Here is a 19,827-nt window from a genome sequence, read left to right on the forward strand (position 1 = left end):
CATACACCCCGATCAAACTGTATATGTCCCAGGTAGAAGCATATCCGATAACCACATCATGGAACAGAAGGAGGGCGACCCAAACGAAATAGCTATAGTCTCGTTAGACGCAGTTAAAGCCTTCGACTCGGTCAGGTGGCCGTGGGTGATGGCAGCCCTGAAAGAATATGGGATGGGACCTGGGTATCTGCGGTGGGTTAAAATGTTGTATAGCTCTCCGAACGCCAGGGTAAAAAAGGGAGTGATAATATCAGAAGAATGGCAACAAAGCAGAGGCACGCGACAAGGCTGCCCATGGTCCCCGATGCTGTACATCCCTGCATTAGAAACGCTGGCAATCTACCTGAGACAGCAATATGAAGAAATAGGGGTACATACTAAAGGAGGACCACATCTGATATCATTGTATGGGGATGATATGCTACTATACCTACGTTACCCAGCAGAAAACTTGGAATACATCCTAGAAGTGATGGAGTGCTATGAAAGCCTCTCCGGAATAGCAGTGAACCCCAAAAAATTGTGCATGTTCCCCCTGGGCAGGTACAGAGGAATCTCACAAGAGAACTTACCCACAATGCAGATAGCCTGGCAGACTAGAACATTCAGATACCTGGGGATCAACATATACCACACAGTCACAGACGAGCACAAGTATAATACAGAGAGTAGTGGAAGGCGTCAAGAGTAGTATGGGGTTCTGGGCAAAGCTCCCCCTGGCCTTGGTGGGGAGGGCGGCTTTGCTCAAGATGGTGGTCCTGCCTAGGCTATTACACTTGTTTGTAAATATCCCATATATGGCGCCCAAGCGTTTTTCACCAAACTCCAGAGCCTATGTAGAGGTTTCCTGTGGCACAACTCCAGAAACAGGGTGGCCCTATGCAAACTACAGAATACATACGACAAAGGGGGGATAAACTTGCCGAACTTTGACATGTATCACCTGGCGGCGCAGCTACAATATGTCGCTAGGTGGTTATCAGAAGACGAGACAGTAGAATCTAAACTGCTGAGGAACGAAAGTGACCCATATTTCCTAAAAGAACTAATATGGCTACCCAAACCAGAGATGCAAGGGAGATCGAGACTGCTGGCACTGGGCTTGGAGATTTGGCATAAAGCGTGTCGAGCCATAGGGAACCCGACCCCATGCTTCCCACAGGCACCACTAGTGGCGCTACGCGGGACAGACAAGCAACTAAGGAAAGGAATCCGTAAATACTGGGAACTGGTGGGCCTAGCGACCCTAGGCGACATATGGCAAGAAGGAGAAGCATTGGAATTTCAAACGCTGGTGGTTGAAACCGGTATACACATGTGGCAACATATTACATATAATAGAATAGTCAAACGGGTAAAGGAAACGTGGTCCGAGATAACTTTAGCAGAAGAACCGGACACAGCTATAGAAATGATTTATGACATCTCAAAGGGAGGGCATGAAATATCCCGGATTTATGAACTGGTGATGTCTAGAGTGGGAAAGGAGCTGCCCGAATTTAGACTGGACTGGGAGGAAGAAGCGGGAGAAACCATGCAGGACGGGCAATGGGAAAGTGCTCAGAGGTATCATAAAAAGGTGTCCAGGAATGCGAGGCTGCAACAGATCCAGCTATATGTCACCCACAGAGCATACATGACCCCCCGAAAGATCACCAAAATGGGGAATACAGAAACACAGAAATGCCCCAGGTGTGGAGAAGTGGAGGCAGGGATGATCCACATGTTCGGGGCGGGCCCGGAGGTTGGAAGATTCTGGGAGGAAATTAAGCAAAGGTTATCTGAAAAAGGAATGAAATTAGATGTGAATCAGTGTGGGTATGCATGCTGGGGGGGGGGTTTACCAGGCCACGTAACCTGAAACACGTATGCAAACTTAAGGACTTGGCAATTCTCCTCTTGGGCAGAATGTAAGCTATGTGCTGGAAAGCCGTCCATAGACCTAGATTAGAGGCATGGTGGAATGATCTCCTAAAATGGGCAGATGCCGAGACAGTGGTATGGTATGTGGCAGCCAATAGGGGGGGAAGAGGAGGAAGTGGGTCCTCTAATAGCATGGAGGCAAATGGTAGCCGCATTGCCGGGTCCGCCCACGCCAATGCCAGTGATGAAGACACACCCGAGGAAGACAAAGGGAATCAACCTTAGGAGGAAGGAGACAGAGGAATAGCGAGGGGAGCTCGAGTTTAAGGGTGGGGGGGGGGGAGACATTCAAAAAGAAAAATGCAATGTATGCTAAGAAACTTGCGATGGAAATGTCGGTTGCGTTGGTTAAGTTTTGTTTGTTGTAAAAATCAATAAAAATGATTTTTTTAAAAAGCGGTTGTGTTTATAATGTTGGTAACAAGATGTCAGGGGTGATTGGGAGACATATTGTGAACTACTTAATGTATTAAAGAATGCACTCATCTAAACAACATTGTATTTGAGTGTTGTTAATACAGGAACCTAATCATATATAAACATAGGCAATGGCTTCATTATGCATCATAGAAGTACAATATCTATAATCTTGTAATTTTGGAAAGTACAATAATGAATGCTACCTTATGCGAGTTTTGTGTAATGTTAAACATGTAATAACTAGCTAACAATTCAGGACTAACTACACTTTTGCTACTACAAACAATACATATGAAGAACCACAATGCATACAAATCAGAGGCACATACACTGAAACTAAAGTAAGGAAGAAGGAAACATCAACAGAAAATATTAATAACATTAACATTTATCTTCATGTATACAAATGAAATGTGTGTTTGAGGCCTGCTTATTTCCCCATGTATGTGCACCATCAGCTGACACTAAACCATATGGACCGTACTTTAAGAACATATGACAAGAATACACACCCACCTGGCCTAGATATGTCAGTGAACAAAAACAATTGGCCCAGGTATGTGATGTGACCAGTGACATTTGTGATGTCCTGGGTGTTAGTCTTAGCAGTGCACGTTGGTGGCACGAGTTATGGTTGCTTAGCATAACTCAGGAATTTCTGAGGTTTTTCAGTTTTACTTGTAACCATAACGTCCCTTTAACAAAGTTTTTTTATTATATATATGGGATACATTACTCACCGTAATCATATTTCTGATGCTTGTATCTGCTTAGATTCACATGCTGTGCATAGGCCGACATCTAGTGGAAGCTGCAGAGTATTACAGTTTGTTTTCGAAACTCGAAAATGGGCGTCGACACAGGGGGTGCCAGTAATACTATCCCTAGTGTGACGTCCACTGTACCCATCATCCCTCACGCGTCTAGGACCCTCAGATTGTATTTTTTCTGACAAGAGGTAGCATGAGGAGTAGCGCGAGTACAGATTATCCAAGCAGATAGAAAGATAAGACTACACGCATCCATGCGCCTTCTCTCAGAGGGGAGCAAGGGCGGGTCACATGTGAATCTAAGCAGATACAAGCATCAGAAATACGATTACGGTGAGTAATGTATCCCTTCTGAGGCTTGTGGAATCTGCTTAGATCACATGCTGTGCATAGAGTAGCGAGCAGTGTTAGAAGAAGGAGGAGGTGGGATGTGAGAAGGGTCATGAGCAAATAAATGTCTTAGAACCGTTTGTCCCACTTGATGATCTGTCTTGGAATGGGCGTCAATGCAGTAGTGCTGAGTAAAAGTGTGAATAGAGCTCAAGGTAGCTGCTTTGCAAATGGTGTCAAGGGGTACATTTGCAATAAAAGCCAGAGTGGCCCCAATGCCTCTTGTAGAGTGGGCTCTTGGCGTGAAAGGCAGAGTTTCTTCAGAGAGGGAGTAACACAGCTGGATACAGTTTATAATCCACTTAGAGGTGGCACCTTTAGAGACACGATCTCCCTCTTTGCCTGTAGCTACGGAGACAAACAGTTAGTCTGTTTTCCCCAGCGGTCTGGTTTTACATAGTATAGGACCGCCCTATGCACATCTAGGGTGTGTAGTTTCACCTCAGCCGAGCTTTGTGGGTCTTGGAAAAAAACCGGAAGCTCGATGGACTGGTTCACGTGGAATTTGGAAATAAACTTAGGTGAGAACCTAGGGTGTGTTTGTAAAACCAGTTTATCTTTATGGACAGTAAAGAAAGGGTCCTGAACTGACAGAGCCTGAATTTCTCTGACCCTTCTTATAGACGTAATGGCTACCAAGAAGGCAGTTTTATGTGTCAGGTGTTTGAGACTGCTTTTATCCATGGGCTCGAAGGGAGGGCCCATGAGTTTAGCAAGCACCACATTAAGGTCCCACCCTGGTGGTGGGTTAGAAATTGGAGGGTGAAGTCTCTTTACTCCTTCTATGAAGGCTTTTTTTTCCAACACAATTTATTAAGTTTGCAAATAAAACAATAAGAGCCATACAAAGTATACAATGTCTCACAGGAACACATCTTAACATAAGTTATCTAACAGTTTAACCATCTAAAACCATCAAATTCATCAAAAACAGCATCATCCTGCGAAACACAATATTTATACTGACAAGTATACACAAAACATCACAATAGACAACACAAATGGGAGAAAAAAAAAAAACCTCCCCTCCATCTAATTCCCTTATCCCTCAAATTACACCCTACTAGAGCAGTTCCACTGTCACATCAAGCATAGAGATTCAAAAAAGGTACCCATACCTCAATGTATTCCTCCTTTTTATCTTTACTTTTCAATGAAATCTTATCATATTGCGATAAAACATGCAATTCAGTCAACCACTCATCAACATTAGGCTTTATTCTCTTCTTCCAAATTCTGAGAATTATCTTAATTGCTACCATCATGGCTCTATCAATCCAATTAGTATGGTTCCTTGCATGCACGCATCTATCAACATGAGATAGTAGGCTTTAACCACTGGTACTTTCCACCACGATACCTTATGCGAGGTGGTGTACACTGACGAAGCTGCCAGGTGTACCGTCGGTGAATTAAATACCAACCCTGCGTCCAGCAGGTGGAGCATGTAGGTGACTATAGTTGAAGGAGTGCAATCAACTGGGTGGATTTGCTTATTATGGCACCAGATAACAAATCTCTTCCATTTGTCAAAGTCACAATACCTTGTGTTTGGCTTCCTAGATTCTTTTAGGATGTCCATACGTCTCTGAGGTAAATTGAGATGTCAAAACTCTATGACCTCAGGAGCCATGCTGCCAGGTTCATTGAGTTGGGTTGAGGATGTACTGTCTGACCTTGGTGCTGGGACAGTAGGTTGTACCAGCACGGGAGCTTGATGGCTTTGCACACCGCTAGTCTGCGTAAGTGTGGGAACCACGGCTGCCTCGCCCACATGGGAGCAACAAGGACGAGCATCATCGATTCCCTGCGCATCTTGTTGACCACCTTCCTGATGAGAGGGGTTGGTGGAAAAGCGTACGCAAACATCCCTGACCAGTTCATCCACGGGGCGTTCCCCTGGGAGTCTGGGCGAGGGAACCAGGAAGCGAATCCTGGGCACTGGATGTTTTCGCTTGTGGTGAATAGGCCTATAGTGGGGAAATCCCACTGAGAGAAGAGATCTTCTATGATTTCTCTGTTTAGACACCATTCGTGTTCTTGTGGGAGGGGATCCCTGCTCAAAGCGTCCGCCAGAAAATTGAGATCTCCTGGAACATGTTGAGATGACAGGTAGACGTTCCGTCTGAGTGCCCATATCCAATTTTCTGGGCAAGCTTGGACAGATTTGGCAAACAAGTCCCTCCTTGCTTGTTCAGGTAAAACATTGCTGTTGTGCTGTCTGTCAGGATCTGCACTGACAGGTTTAACAGGTAGGGCTCGAACGCTTGAAGAGCTCTGAATACTGCCAGACGTTCTAGCAGATTGATGTGATTCTTGGCCACTGAGTGAGACCAGAGACCCTGAGCTGTGTGGTGGAGAAGGTGTGCTCCCCACCCTGACAGGGATGCGTCTGTTGTGACTACAGCCTGTATCTCGGGATTGTAAAAGGGTTTCCCCTTTGACAGATTTTCTTTTGTCCACCAGTGACGTCTTCGTACAAGTGTTGGCGAAACGACCACTAGATCGTCCCACTGACCACTTGCCTGAGACCACTGTTTCACCAACCATTCTTGCATGGGACGCATGTGCAGGCGTGTGTGGTGGACCAGGTAAATACATGACGCCATCATGCCCAGCAAACGCATCGCTTTGCGCACCGTTATCTGGCGACCGGCCTGATATAGCGGAATTTACAGCATTAGATTCCGAATTCTTTCCTCTGATGGAAAGGCCAACCCTAGACTTGACTTTTTCTGGTTTATGGAGAAACCCAATCCGAAGAGGAGGTCGATAGTTCTTTAAATATTTGATCTGCAAATTACTGGGGTCTCCCCCGTGATGAGCTAGTCGTCCAGGTAAGGGTACACTGGGATTGCCTCCCTGCGTAGGTGTGCCGCCACCACCGCCAGTACCTTGGTGAATACCCTTGGAGCTGAGGCTATACCGAAGGGCAGTACCTTGAACTGACTTGCTGACTGTCAACCTTGAAGCGCAAAAATCTTCTGTTGCGCTGGGAACATGGAAATATACAATAGGCATCTTTCATGTCCAATGTTGCCATGTAATGCCCCTTTTTTAGGAGGGGGATTACCTCTTGGAGAGTAGTCATGCAAAACTTTTGGGGCTTGACATACTTGTTTGCAGGCCGTAAGTCCAATACTGGGCGCATTGTCAAATCTTTTTTTGGCACAAGGAAGTAAGATGAATAAATACCCTTGTTTACCTGGTGTCCGGGGACGAGTCCTATTGCATCCTTTGCTAGAAGATTGGCGATCTCTTCGAGGAGGATCTTCTGGTAGTCTAATGAATGTACTTTTTAACGTGGAGGGTGGTTTCAGGGACGCTCTAACAGTTCTATGCAGTATCCTGCGGACACTGTGGACAGCACCCATCTGTCTGATGTGATCCCTTCCCAAGCTTGGGTGAAGTTGGTAATGCGTCCCCCTACTGGGGATGCGTGAAAAGGGACCCTGAGCGCAACGTCACTGTTATGCGGGAGCCGTGCCGCTGCCTCTATTGGGGCTGCCTCTACCTTTACCGCGTCCCCTCTTGTTACCCCGCCATAACCTTGGGTAGACTGCTGGTTGTTGTTATTATTCCATGGTGTACCCTGCCCCTGGGAATAGGTGGAGCCTCTGTGAGTTTTGGCCGCGCGGGCGACGAAAATTCCCATTCCCTCTTTGATTGGGGTGGGGGTTTGTTAGTTAACTGGCCCAGGGATTTCAGAGTCTCGTATTCATCTTTCGCATTTTTTAAGGCGTCCTCTACCGCCTTACCAAACAGTAGATCGTGCTCCACCAGTTTGTCTATTAAAGATGCTTGTGTCTCGGGTTTAAACCCAGATTGTCTTAACCAAGCATGTCTTTTGATAACAGTGCTCTCTGCTATCAGTCTGCCGGCGTTATCCGCGGCATCAAAGGTTGCCTTAAGGACGCAACCGGACACGGTTCTTCCCTCCGACGTAACCTGCGCCAACTGGCTTTTTAAAGGTTCCGGGGCGGAGTCAATGAGCGCTGCAATTTCTTCCCACTGATGGCAGTTGTAACTCGCCAGTAGGGTGGTGGAGTTGGCAATCCTTGCCTGGTAGGTGGAAGTGGAGGCTACCTTCCTTCCCAAACCATAGATCTTCTTGCTCTCCTTGTCGGGGGAGCTTCACACGATAAGGGTATTCCCGCCCTCTTTCGGGTATTAGCTACTACCAGGGAGTCCGGCTTCAGTTGCCTCCTTATGTAGAGTGGGTCTGATTGGGCTGCCCTGAACAGTTCTTCAATCCTGGGGTTTACTGCCCTGGCGAGATTGGGATTGAGAAGGGAAGGGTCTATTCTCCTTTGTATTGACTTGGGAATAGGGATGGCCTGGGCAACAGGTCTCTTCTCTCCCACTAGTTCCTTGACAAAGTTCCTCTCCTCCTGTGCTCCCTGCGTATCTATGCTGAAGTGTTCAGCCGCTCTCGATAAAACCTCATTTAAGAGAGGTTGGTTGTCGACAGGAGAGTCGGTAACCGGAGGTTCCTTGTCTACTCTGTAGACTTCTGTGTCATCTTCGTCCTCCTCTTGGGCCTCGTCATCCCCATAGTAATCCATTCCAGTATGGACGTCCAACGTGGCCAATTCTGGATCCTCGTTAAATGATGGATCCTCATCCTATTGAGAGTATGGCTGAATGTGGTAAAGGTCGGAAGACCTACTTTACATTGGCGCCTCAACTCGAGGTTTTTTACCAGGGGGTTGCGGGTCCTTAGACCCTGAGGGGGTTGCCCCGTCAGGGTTATAGGCGAGGAAGTGTTGTGGATTTTTGGCATAGAAGTCTGCTAGGGATGACATTCTAGACATAGCTCTGTCTATATCCTCACTTGACCATTCTTTAGAGCTGGGGATTACCCTCTCCTGGCAGTTTTTCCCTGCTATATCCTGACTGGACCTATGGCCTTGTGCAGGGATATTTTTTCAGAAGATTGTGACTTGTCCTTATGAGTATGTGGTGCAGATGAAGAAATGAGAATGCTTTTTCTGCTGTTTTCCCCCCTCCCCGTGACTGGAAGAGTCCTTCCCCGGTGTTTTCACCTTTTCGGAGCTCTTCGACGTCCGGCATCGAGATTCGGGGTAGTGTCCCTTTCCTTAGTGAGTGGAGGTCGGGGCACGGGAGTAGCCTTTACGCGGTTTACTGACGCCGACTCCTGGAGTGCGGCCTGGGGATGGTGGTCGTCTCTCGACGATCGAACCTCCATTACTTTAGGGAGCAAGGCACTATTGGCAACAGTGGATGGTTGCCTGGTGTCATGCGGCGATCTTGATCGAGAATGCCCAGAGGACACCGATTCGGTGTACCTTTCTCTGCGTGCCTCTCTCCGAGAACTCGATGCGCGCGCCGAGTCTCGGTTGGACTTCGAGTGCTTAGTGGATGTGTTGTGGGTAGCGCTTGTGTCGCCGGGGGTGTTCCCCATAGCTGCCCTGCCGGACAACCTTCCGAGGTCGGGGACTTGCGCTTGGCTGTCTCCCAATGCCACGTTGCCCTCGCCGTCCGATAGGAGTGTTGAGTATGTACCAGCCCCCACTCTCCCTACTTGTAGGGGCCGAGGCCAGAGGCCTTCCTAGGCCGAAGTCCGTCGTGCAGCTCTCGACGGTTGTTTTCTTCTCCGGGCCCGGGTCGAGTGTCGAACTTCAGTGACTCGATGTTGGGATGTAGAAAACGGGGAAATATTATGATTCTTTGCAAAATTATGGCTAAGGCTAGGGAACTCTGCGGGATTCTTCCGACCAGTATGGCGGAAAAAAACAATCTTAGGGTCCTAGACGCATGAGGGATCATGGGTACATGGGTACAGTGGACGTCACACTAGGAACAGTATTACTGGCACGCCCTGAGACGATGCCCATTTTCGAGTTTCGAATAACAAACTATAATACTCCGCAGCTTCCACTAGATGTCGGCCTATGCACAGCATGTGATCTAAGCAGATTCCACAAGCCTCAGAAATATATATATATATATCCCTTGTGTGGGGTGGCTACTCTTCACTAATGGTATGTGGCATCTGCCCTAAAGCACCCTGGTATCCCAATCTCCTTCACTATGCTCACTGGTCTTCTCTGGCAGCATCGGCGTCCCTCGAGTCTCACCCTTTCCTCCACTGTTCGTCTGCTGAGTGGGAGCGCATCTCGTCTTGAGTCTCGGTTCCCGCCTTGCCTGCTCCTTTGCTCAGCAGCACCTGCAGCTTGTGAGGGTAGCACGGCGAACACTCTTCTGCCCGACTTCCTTGGACGCTCTTCTCGCCAGTTTCCTCCTCCCCTCTGCAGCTTTCTTTCCTCCCATGTCCCAACCAACATCGGGAGCGTTGAATCTCTCCTTCCGTTTAGATGTTTCCTTTTTGAATGTCACGGCCCCTGTTAAGAGCCTCCAACGACTAGAGCGTAGCGTTGGCTTGTTGCTTCTAGTTATCTTCATCACTCCATCCCTCTTCCTATTCTCAGTGTCATTAAAGGGGGAAGGATCTACATAAGGTTGGTAATCAGTAAATAGTGCTCAATCTTTATCCACACTACAATATGCCATGCAATAATGGGGGAAAGGTAAATGGGTGGTACCAAGGAGTACAGGCAAGACCTGTTCTGACCCAATGGGCTCACTTTACCTCTCTGAGGGTTGTCCTCCCTCATGTGGGCCTACCACAGATAGCCACCCCCAGGGCCAGAGTCAGGTAGCTTCTGCCTTTCCGTGGCCACATAAGGAGGAGATTTCCCTCTGAGAAGTAGTGACACACACACTAAATTCAGGACAGGCCTCTCTGGATGTGCTAGTTTCCCCATAGTGTAGGTTTCCTGAATTCCTGTAAGACATTCTAAATCCACTCCTGGTTTTGGATCTTTTAACCTGATGCATCTTGGGAGATACAGTCCCAAATACCATGTTTCTTTAGGGTCTGGTAGTTTACTACTAGTTGCTCTCTCTGGGAGTTTGAGAACCGTTCAGGGCTGGTCTGTTCAGTCCTCTCAGGTGGACCGGGGACTGGATGCGATGTTGGCATTGCGACTTAGTCACACAGTGTCAAAAGGTGAATGTGGGTAACTACAATGGGAGAAAGAGAAGGAGGAAGTGAAAACCACCTTGCAAGAGCCATATGTGCATAGCCTCCTTGTGGAGGTGAATGTGCTACAATAAGGTATGGAAGATGTGGAGCTGATGAATAGGCATCATTTAAGCATGGCATGAATTTAACTCGACTACCACAGAGGGACTGTCTGATGCATACTAGCAGACATACAAGGGCAAAGACATGCAATGGAGCCCAGAGTACAATAAGTAATGAAATGTGTAAAAAAATTATAAGAGGTTATGCAATATAAAGAAGACACCTGCAGGCGTTAAGTAAACAAAAGAGCTGGAATAAGACTTGTTGAAAGTGATCTGGTTTGTTTGTAGGGCTCCTGCTTCTTGCCAAGAAATTCAGTGACTCATTGTCCTACTGAATAGAAACCCACACACCAATATCAGAAGGATGGGTTCAGGCATCAAAATTGTCGGCGAATAAGTCCTGCTCAAACACTGAATACAGAGGGCCATATTCAGCTTTTGCCCAAGTTTAGTATTGACTCAAAACCATAAGATGTACAGAACACATTATTGTTTGTTGTTTGTAGCTGCCTTATTTTTGCTGTTCGGAAGAGGCCAGGAAACATTCTGGAAACGTTGCACTGGTGCAAAAGTTACTATGCAAGTTATTAGCACTAGGCCAAAAAGAGTTGACAACATTTTTTTCACATATGTTTTTATTGCCATTTTCTTAACACAAAACGTTTTTGCCAACTCCCTGGAACCCCCCTCCCCCGTCCCCTTCCCCTCCCAATCGCTTTCCAATGAACTGTTTGTTCTTTCCATGATGAACATTGCACCACCAATGTATTCTCTGTTCCATTAGTACTGTCAAAGTCTTCTTTCCTCGGGGGCGCTGTTGCGCGGCAACCAGGATGGCCGCCTAAACGTCGAGCTCCGGATCATCCTTTCTCGCTCTGCCCGACGCTACCTAAGAACCTGCTGACTTCGCCCGATCCTTCGGGAGCCTCGCCGCTGCTGCTGGGTGCAGCCTGGAGCCGCTGCGAGCCCCGCGGACGGGGCTGTGCCTTCCTTCGCATCGGCGGCTGCGACCTCCCGCTCTCCCCGCCCCGCGGCTCCGGCCCTCCTCTGACTTGAGGCCACGGCGCTGCGGGCCGCTCTGGGAGAGGGACGCCCGCCCGGCGAGGCGTGCCGGATCATCGCGGCCGGCCGGGCCTCTCCTCACTCCTCTGCGCCTTCCGGCCAGGACCACCGCTGACTGCCGGCCCCTTCTCCATTTCGGCGTGGCTTTCCGGCGCTGACCGGCCCAAGGCCCTCGGTCCGCACCCCGGGGGGCCCCATCGACACCGGAGCACCTGAGAGGTAGGGGGCGTGCAGGGGGGGATGTGCCTGGCTGCTGTGGCCCCGGATCAATCACTCGCGCCTATTTCACCCTGCGAGTGATCCCCCTACACCGGAGCCGGCGCCGCTGCTGGGCCTGGGGCGGCGCAGACCCCCCCCCACCCCCTGCCCTGGTCCTGCCTCTCCCCCGACATCGTTGACTACTACCTGAGGCCTATTGGGCCGCCCTGGACTCTGTGACCCGCTGGGCCGCGGCGCACTCTCCACGTTCAATCTGCCCTTGGGCTGCCTGTGTCCTGGAGCTGCGGAGCCGGGGAACAAACTACGCTGTTGCCCCCACGGGCTTTTCTGGAGCTCCGCGCCTACCATTGTATCCTACACCGCCTGGGCGCACTCGGGCCTGCTACACCCTCTTCACCACCAATCTCGGCAACACCTGCCCTCCAGCCCAAGAGAGGGGTCATAGCTTCTCCTTCTCTTCACCCCATGGACTCTAGGTGAGCCCACTGGTTGCTCCTCGCCTACATTGCCCCGGTATACGCATCGGTCCCGGTGATCTTGAGGACGTGCTTCGGCACTAGTACCTAGCTCTCATTTCTCCCCCTTCTTCCTCCTTGATCCACGTAACGGCCAGGATGACCAAAGGGGGTGCGAGGAAGCAGAGCTCCATCAATATGTTCGCGAAGGCTGCGGGGAGACCATCTGGGGAGGCTGCTGAGCAGGCTTCTGCCGCCCCGCCCGACGCAGCCCCGGAGTCCCAGAATATGATGGATTTTATACGAGAGGGTTTCACTGCTCTTCACTCAAAACTAGATGATATGAACGGCACCATATCTTCTATTAAGGCCCACATTGAGAGGACGGACAGCCGAGTATTGGAGGTCGAGACGCGGGTCGGTTCCGCTGAGGATGCGCTGGGGGCTCTGCGCACCGAGGTTGTCGCTCTTTCCAACCGAGTCCTTGAGGTGGAAAAGAAAAATGAAGATTTAGAATCCTGCTCGAGGCGCAATAATCTCCGCATTATCGGGGTCCCTGAGGATGAAATTCACGAGCCAATGGAGGACTTTGTTCAGCGCACGCTTCTGTCGCTCCTTGATGATCCCGAGCTTTCTCCACACTTCGCAATTGAGCGGGCACATCGCGCCCTGGTGGCTAAACCTAGGCCCGGTGCCCCTCCTCGGCCCATCATAGCCCGTGTATTGAACTACCGTGACCGCGACGCCCTCCTTAGGGCCGCAAGATTCAAAGGTGAGCTACTACTGGGCGGTGCAAGGATCCATCTTTACCCCGACTTTTCAACTGCTGTCCAGCGGGAACGCAAGACCTTCCAGGCAGTGAAACGCAGGCTACGAGACCATTCAATCAAATATGCTATGCTCTATCCCGCCAAGTTTCGCATAGAACATGCCAATCAGGTGGTGTTCTTCACGATTCCAGAGGAGGCCTCCAAATTCATTGATGAACACTTCCCTGGCTGATCCCTCTCCCCTGATCTCGGCTCAGCGGTTATCCTAGGTCCCCGACGGGGGGTGCATAGGTCCTCCCGCCCTCCTGTTCCGGGGCCACGTTGATCCTTCATCCCGTAGCCTGCTTGCTCAGTTCAACTTGCAGGGCCCGCCCGAACTGCCTCTGGCGAGAACTTTGTCCAATCTACATTCCACCTCCATTGTGGGCTTCTTATGTTCTACTTGCTCTGCTGCAACCCGGAGCGATACGGCCAGTCAGGCCTTCAGACCCCCAGGCGCTGATGCCTTTGATTTGGTTTTGTTTACAAGGGGATGGGCTTGTCATCCCTCTGTTTGGGGGGGGGTGTGGGTGGGTGTGGGTTATGTTGGGGTTTTTGTTATTGAAAAATTGGCGCTGGCAGCGAAGGCGGACTGTGCTGAGGCACCTTGGAACTGTTGTCGTAGGACCGTTGACCTGACCCTCTGGTCACTGACACTCTACTTAATTCCAAACACTGCCACACTGTGACTGAGAGTGCCCTGACCTTTATGAGCTGGAACGTACGGGGGCTGGGTAATTATAGAAAGATGAGACAACTCCAGCTGCAGGCCGAGCGCCATGGATCCAGAATTCTCTTCCTTCAAGAGACTCATGCCCGTTCTGTACACTGCATGCGTTTTGCCAAGTCCTGGGGTCCCCATAGGTTTTTCACTGATTACTCCTCTCAAAGCCGGGGAGTCATGACCCTCATTCACAAGAACCGTCATTTTACCCTCATCTCCTCGACAATTGACCCCCAGGGTAGATATGTATTGCTTCACGCCATGCTGCACCACAAGGAAGTGATTCTTCTAAACATCTATGGCCCTAACCTTGATGACCCGGATTTTTATGTGCAGGTCATCTCCCTTCTCGATGGCTTCCCCCTTGTTCCAATCCTCTGGGGTGGGGACTTCAACACGATCTTCGACGTAGCTCTAGATAGATCAGGCTCCAGGCCCCGTCACCTCTCCAGGGCGGCTTACGCGGCACTTTCTTCCCTTCCCCGTCTGGCCATGGTGGATGCATGGAGGTTCTTCTACCCGGATTCTCGCATCTACTCTTTCTACTCCTCTGTACATGACTCCTACTCTTGTATTGATAGGTGGGTGATTTCTAACGTATTGGTCAAGAACGTAACACAACTAATGATCCTTCCGAGAACCCTATCTGACCACTCTCCTGTCACCATTACCGTAGATTGGGGTCCCGATCCCGCCCGCACCCGTCACTGGAAATTGAAACCCCTTTCCCTACTTGACCCGGAGTTCTGCTCCGAGCTTGAGTTGTCGATCGAGGAGTTCTTTGAGACCAACACGGGCTCGGTAACGTCCCAGGCCACCTTATGGGAGTCATTCAAGGTTTATATTAGAGGGATTGTGCTGTCCAAGGAGAATTGGGTCCTTAAGTCGATGCGCAGAGACCTCGCCTCCAGTGAATCTAGACTTTCGTCCCTGGAGGCTACATGCTCGCTACACTCTACCCCTGGTACCCTGGCTGACATCGGGGAGGAACTGGACAAGTTCCGTTCTCTTGCGGACCGCGAGCAGAGGTTCCTCGATAACCCTGGCATGGCGAGGCGGTATGGGGAGGGGAAGCGCCCCGGCCGCTTTCTGGCTAGGTTGATCCGGCATGAGACGGGGTCCCCGCACATTCTCGGGGTTGAGCGATCTGATGGCTCTATGGCGGTCTCTTCACAGGAGGTCAATATGGAATTTTTTTACCTTCTACGAATCCCTGTACTCCAATGCTGATGAGGTATCGCTGGCGGAGATTGACTCCTTTCTCGAGGCCCTCCCTTTATCAACTCTGTCTCCGGAGGCCGCGGGTTCCCTTGACTCCCCACTCACAAGGGAGGAACTGTCGGCCGCTATTGATTCCCTATCTTCGGGCCGCACCCCTGACTCGGACGGTGTCCCGGTCGAGTTCTATAAACGCTTCAAGTCACAACTGCTCCCTCATTTGCTGGCTCTCTGGGAGGAGTCCGTTGAGGCCGGGGTGCTCCCCCCTTCCCTCCGTGAGGCCACAATCCCAGTACTACTTAAGCCCGGTAAACCCCCTTCGCAGTGCGGTTCGTATCGCCCACTTTCTCTCATAAACTGCGATGTCAAGATATTTGACAAGGCTCTGGCTCTCCGGCTGGCTCCCCTCTTACCATCTATGATTCACCCGGACCAGGCCGGTTTTATCCCGGGTCGCTCTACCTCCCTGAACTTGAGGCGCCTATTCAACATTATCGACAGAATCAGTCCCGAGACGCACGCTGTGGCTGTTGCCCTCGACATGCAAAAGGCATTCGACTCGGTTTCATGGAGGTATCTGTGGCGGGTCCTCGAGTGCTGTAAATTCAGCCCCTCTTTTCTGTCCTGGGTCAGACTGCTTTACTCTGAGCCGGTTGCCAGGGTCAGCACTGGCGACCGTTATTCTCCCCTTTTCAAGATCGCCAGGGGAACGAGACAGGGGTGCCCCTTCTCTCCCCTGGTCTTTGCGGTAGCAATCGAGCCTTTCGCCGACATGCTCCGCCAACCCCATGCTCACAGGGGTCTCCGCTCCGCGGGACAGACGGACATAGTGTCCCTCTATGCGGATGATGCGTTGCTGTTTGTACGCTCCCCTTCCACCAACCTACCCCCTATACTGGCGGACATTACCAGTTTCGGTCGAGTCTCGGGCCTTAAAGTGAATTGCTCGAAATCCATTCTTTTTCTGCTCACGGAATGTACCTCTCCCCCTCCCGACACCTTCGGTTTCACATGGGCCCAAACCACATTTACCTACCTGGGGACGGTGGTGACTCGCCAACATGAGCTGACCTTCCATGAAAACTACCAGGAGTATCTCACACACTTGACAGCTAAGATCCAGGTCTGGGACAAACTCCCGATTTCTCTGGCTGGCAGGATAGGTCTGCTGAAGATGGTGGTATTGCCCCAGCTGCTCTATAGGTTCGCTAACGTTCCCTTGTGGCCGGGGGTGGGCTTTTTTCGCGACTTGTCTCGCACCGTGAACTCCTTTCTCTGGCACTCGGGTGCGGTCCGCCTTAAAATCGGGACCCTTTCCACTCCCATGTCTTATGGGGGCTTTGGTGCCCCTAACTTTCTTAAATACTGGCTGGCGTCACAAATCCAATACACCTCCTATTGGTTTAATACCACGGACCCTGCCCCGCACGTCCGACTTGAGAGGCTTGCAGTGATTGACCGAGACATCCGCTCCCTGGTGTTGCAACCCGCTCCCTTGGCTCGGGGCTCGCAGAATCCGGTCACCTGCACAGCCGTTGCACTGGCAAAAATGTGGAAACTGACGGGGATTACCTATGCCTTCCATGGAAATCTCCCACTTTGGAATTTTCTCCCTGGGGTCCCGCGGCTTCCATTGGGTACGGTTCGCCGATGGGCGGACGCGGGCTTCGAGCTGTTACGCGACGTGTTTGACCAGGGTACATTCGTCGAGTGGCCCGACCTCCCGCTGCCCCTGAGAAGAGACCGGAGTGTATGGCTTCAATACGCATCCCTTCGTAGGACCCTTAAGCGACATTACCAAACATTCCCTGCATTGCCACCTGACGACCCCGCCAATGAGGAGCTCACCTCCCCCAGCCCTACGAGGGGTAAGATCTCTAGGTTATATACCATGCTGCAATCCAGATCGATCCCAGACTTTGCTAAACTGAAACGTGCCTGGGAGGCAGACCTCGGTGTTGAGATGTCCGATGATCGCTGGACCCACCTATGCGAACGCACGCAACGGGTTTCCCTCAACTCCCGGTTTAAACTTATCCAATTCAAAGTGCTTCACAGATTTCACCATACCCCGATCAGACTACACCGTATGTCCATCGACCACCCTGCCAGCTGCCCCAGATGCGGTCAGGACGATGCCGACTACATCCATATGATTTGGTCCTGCCCCCGCCTCGCACAGTTCTGGGAGGCTGTTTGCTCGACAGTGTCCGCTGTAACTGACCACCCCATTTGCTCTCTCTCCGCTGGTATGCCTCTTCCATGATCTCCCAGGCCTCCCCCGAGATTCCAAGAAACTAGCTGGTCTCTGCCTGCTTCTCGCGGTGCGCTCCATCCTGCTCTGTTGGCTTCGCCCCTTGCCTCCCACACATGCCCAATGACTGAGAGCGGTCACGTGGGCCTCTGACTCCGAGGAAACCTGGTCCCACTTACAACCCATTCACTCCAGACCTAGAAACATCTGGCTCAGGTTCCGCTCCTATATGTCTGATCTAGTCGAGATCCAGGACACCTCCTCCTCCCCCGCCTCCCCCCACCAGCTTGTGTCCTCAGCCCTGTCATAGTTTCCTGATGTCCTTTTTCACGATGTGACTGTATTTTGTTCTTTGATTGTTCATCATGTGAAGTAACCTCTGCATACCTACGCTATGTACGCTGTTCTTTTACATTGCTTCTGCCTGACGCTGTTCGCCTGTGTTTTGCTGCCACGCTAATAATAAAAAGAAGTTTAAAAAAAAAAAAAAAAAAAAAAAAAAAAGTCTTCTTTCCTCCAGCTAGGCCCCCCTTCCACCCGAGAACCCAGCAGATTAAACCAATCCCAAAAATCTCATTTTCCTCAGGCACCATGCCCCTCTGGAGTCTTTCTGCAGAAATCTAAATACCAATTCCCAAAGCACCACAAACCCTGATGGTCACCCTGCAGGGAGTAAGACACCCATTCTAGTGCCTCAAAATGTCATACCTTTCCCACCCATTCGTGTTCTGAAGGTGGGTCCTTTGATTTCCATTTCTGAGCGATCACCAGAGCCCCTGCCATCATTAAAATCACATAGACCTTATATTGTGCTTTGGAGGGTAGTTATTCAATTGCTCCTCTTAAACCCAAAAGTGCCATGCCTGTATTCCCCCTACACCTGATCCCCAGAGTTTCCTCTATCTCCTCCCAAATCTTGTCCCAAAACAATTGGGTCTGCGGGCATTCCCACCAGATATGACTCCACGTTCCTTCCTCCCTGCAGCCCCTCCAACATGCATTAGGTGCAGTTTCATAAAACCTAAGGAGTTTCACCGGTGTAAGATGCCATTGGTACATATACTTTAACCACATCTTCTGTATTTGGACCAACTTCATGAGCTTGGGGATAGACTCCCATAATGGTCCCCATTCTTCCACCTGTATTGATTGTGCTACTGATTCCTCCCATAAAGTGGGTTCAATAGCATTATCCGATTATGCCCCCATAACTGAGAAATAGGAAGAATGATACATCCCCCGGACTCTGGAGGTGGACATACCAATCATACATATTTAGAGACAGAGTATTGAGGGACGAGATACAAGCTGGCATAGGGCAATTCTTTCAATATAACACACAAGGGGACACAAACCAACATGTGAGGTGGGATGTGTTTAAAGCTACGGCCAGAGGGAAAATAATCAGCTGAAGGCTTGAAAAGACAGGGAAAGACAGAGAAGGAGCCTGAGGAAAAATTAAAGCAGGTGATCTCTAAGATGGGGGTTGGAGCTAGTGGGAATGTTTGGAGAGAATATAGGGCCATAAGGGATCAGCTGGAAATGTTGCAAACAAAAGCGGCAGAACACGCATTGTTGTATCTTAAACAAAAATATTATGTAAAGACTAACAAAGCAGATAGCTTGCTGGCCAGGGCTCTCAGAAAGGAGGAAAAAGCTAGGACCATACTGAAGATTAAAAAGAGAGTGGGAGGAGAGAGCTCGGAAGTATCGGGCATGATAGGGGAATTTTTGACCTACTATACAGACCTATATAAATCAGACAACCCCCTAGAGCAGGTGCAGATAGAATATTTGGGGAAATGCGACCTCCCAGTAATAGCCAAAGAATAGAAGGTGCAGTTAGATCAAGATATTTTGGAGGAGGTTTGCAAGGCGATAGCGCCACTTTCGATTAACAAGTCATCGGGCCGGACAGTTTTATGGGCGACTTCTATTAGACATTCAGGGAACAGTTGGTGCTCTGTACCCTGTTCCACTCTTGTCTCCTACCAGTCAGGGCCTAGAGATAGGTCTGCTATGTTATAACATGGCCGCTTCGCCGACCTATTGCGATCCACTCTAATCCACTGGGGTAGGCTCCTCAATCAGGCTTGCGACTTCACCAGTTGTCCACAACGAACAGTCCTTTAATATGTCACGCCCGGGGATGGAATCTTCATGTGAAATTCAGTGGTTTCATGTCGAGGGGCAGGAGAGCATCAGTTACGGTGCTCTCCTGTGTGCAGCCATCTTGGAATTCTCACAAAACATTTTTTAATGCCCTTTTGTGCACTATGGAAAACATTGCCCTGGTGCAAATATGCATTGAAAGAACAGGGTTTTGCCCTAGTGCAAATACTGTGAACCAGTGCAACATTTCTGTAACAAGGGCAAAGTTCTACGATATAAAACCCACAGCACAGCATACAAGGTATACAGCACCCATGTATAGTTCCACACATTAACATCTCATCAAGAGTTAGAAATA

The 19,827-nt window shown here is 50.1% G+C and overlaps 1 protein-coding gene across 1 annotated transcript in view; it reads right to left on the reverse strand.

Moving 5' to 3' along the window:
- IGF2R (insulin like growth factor 2 receptor) overlaps positions 1 to 19,827 on the reverse strand; it is a 2,762,372-nt gene that overhangs the window by 144,596 nt on the left and 2,597,949 nt on the right. The gene's annotated exons all lie outside the window — the stretch shown is intronic.

Source organism: Ambystoma mexicanum, chromosome 4p (genome assembly GCF_040938575.1).
Source record: "Ambystoma mexicanum isolate Mex_15411 chromosome 4p, UKY_AmexF1_1, whole genome shotgun sequence".
Lineage (NCBI taxonomy): Eukaryota > Metazoa > Chordata > Amphibia > Caudata > Ambystomatidae > Ambystoma > Ambystoma mexicanum.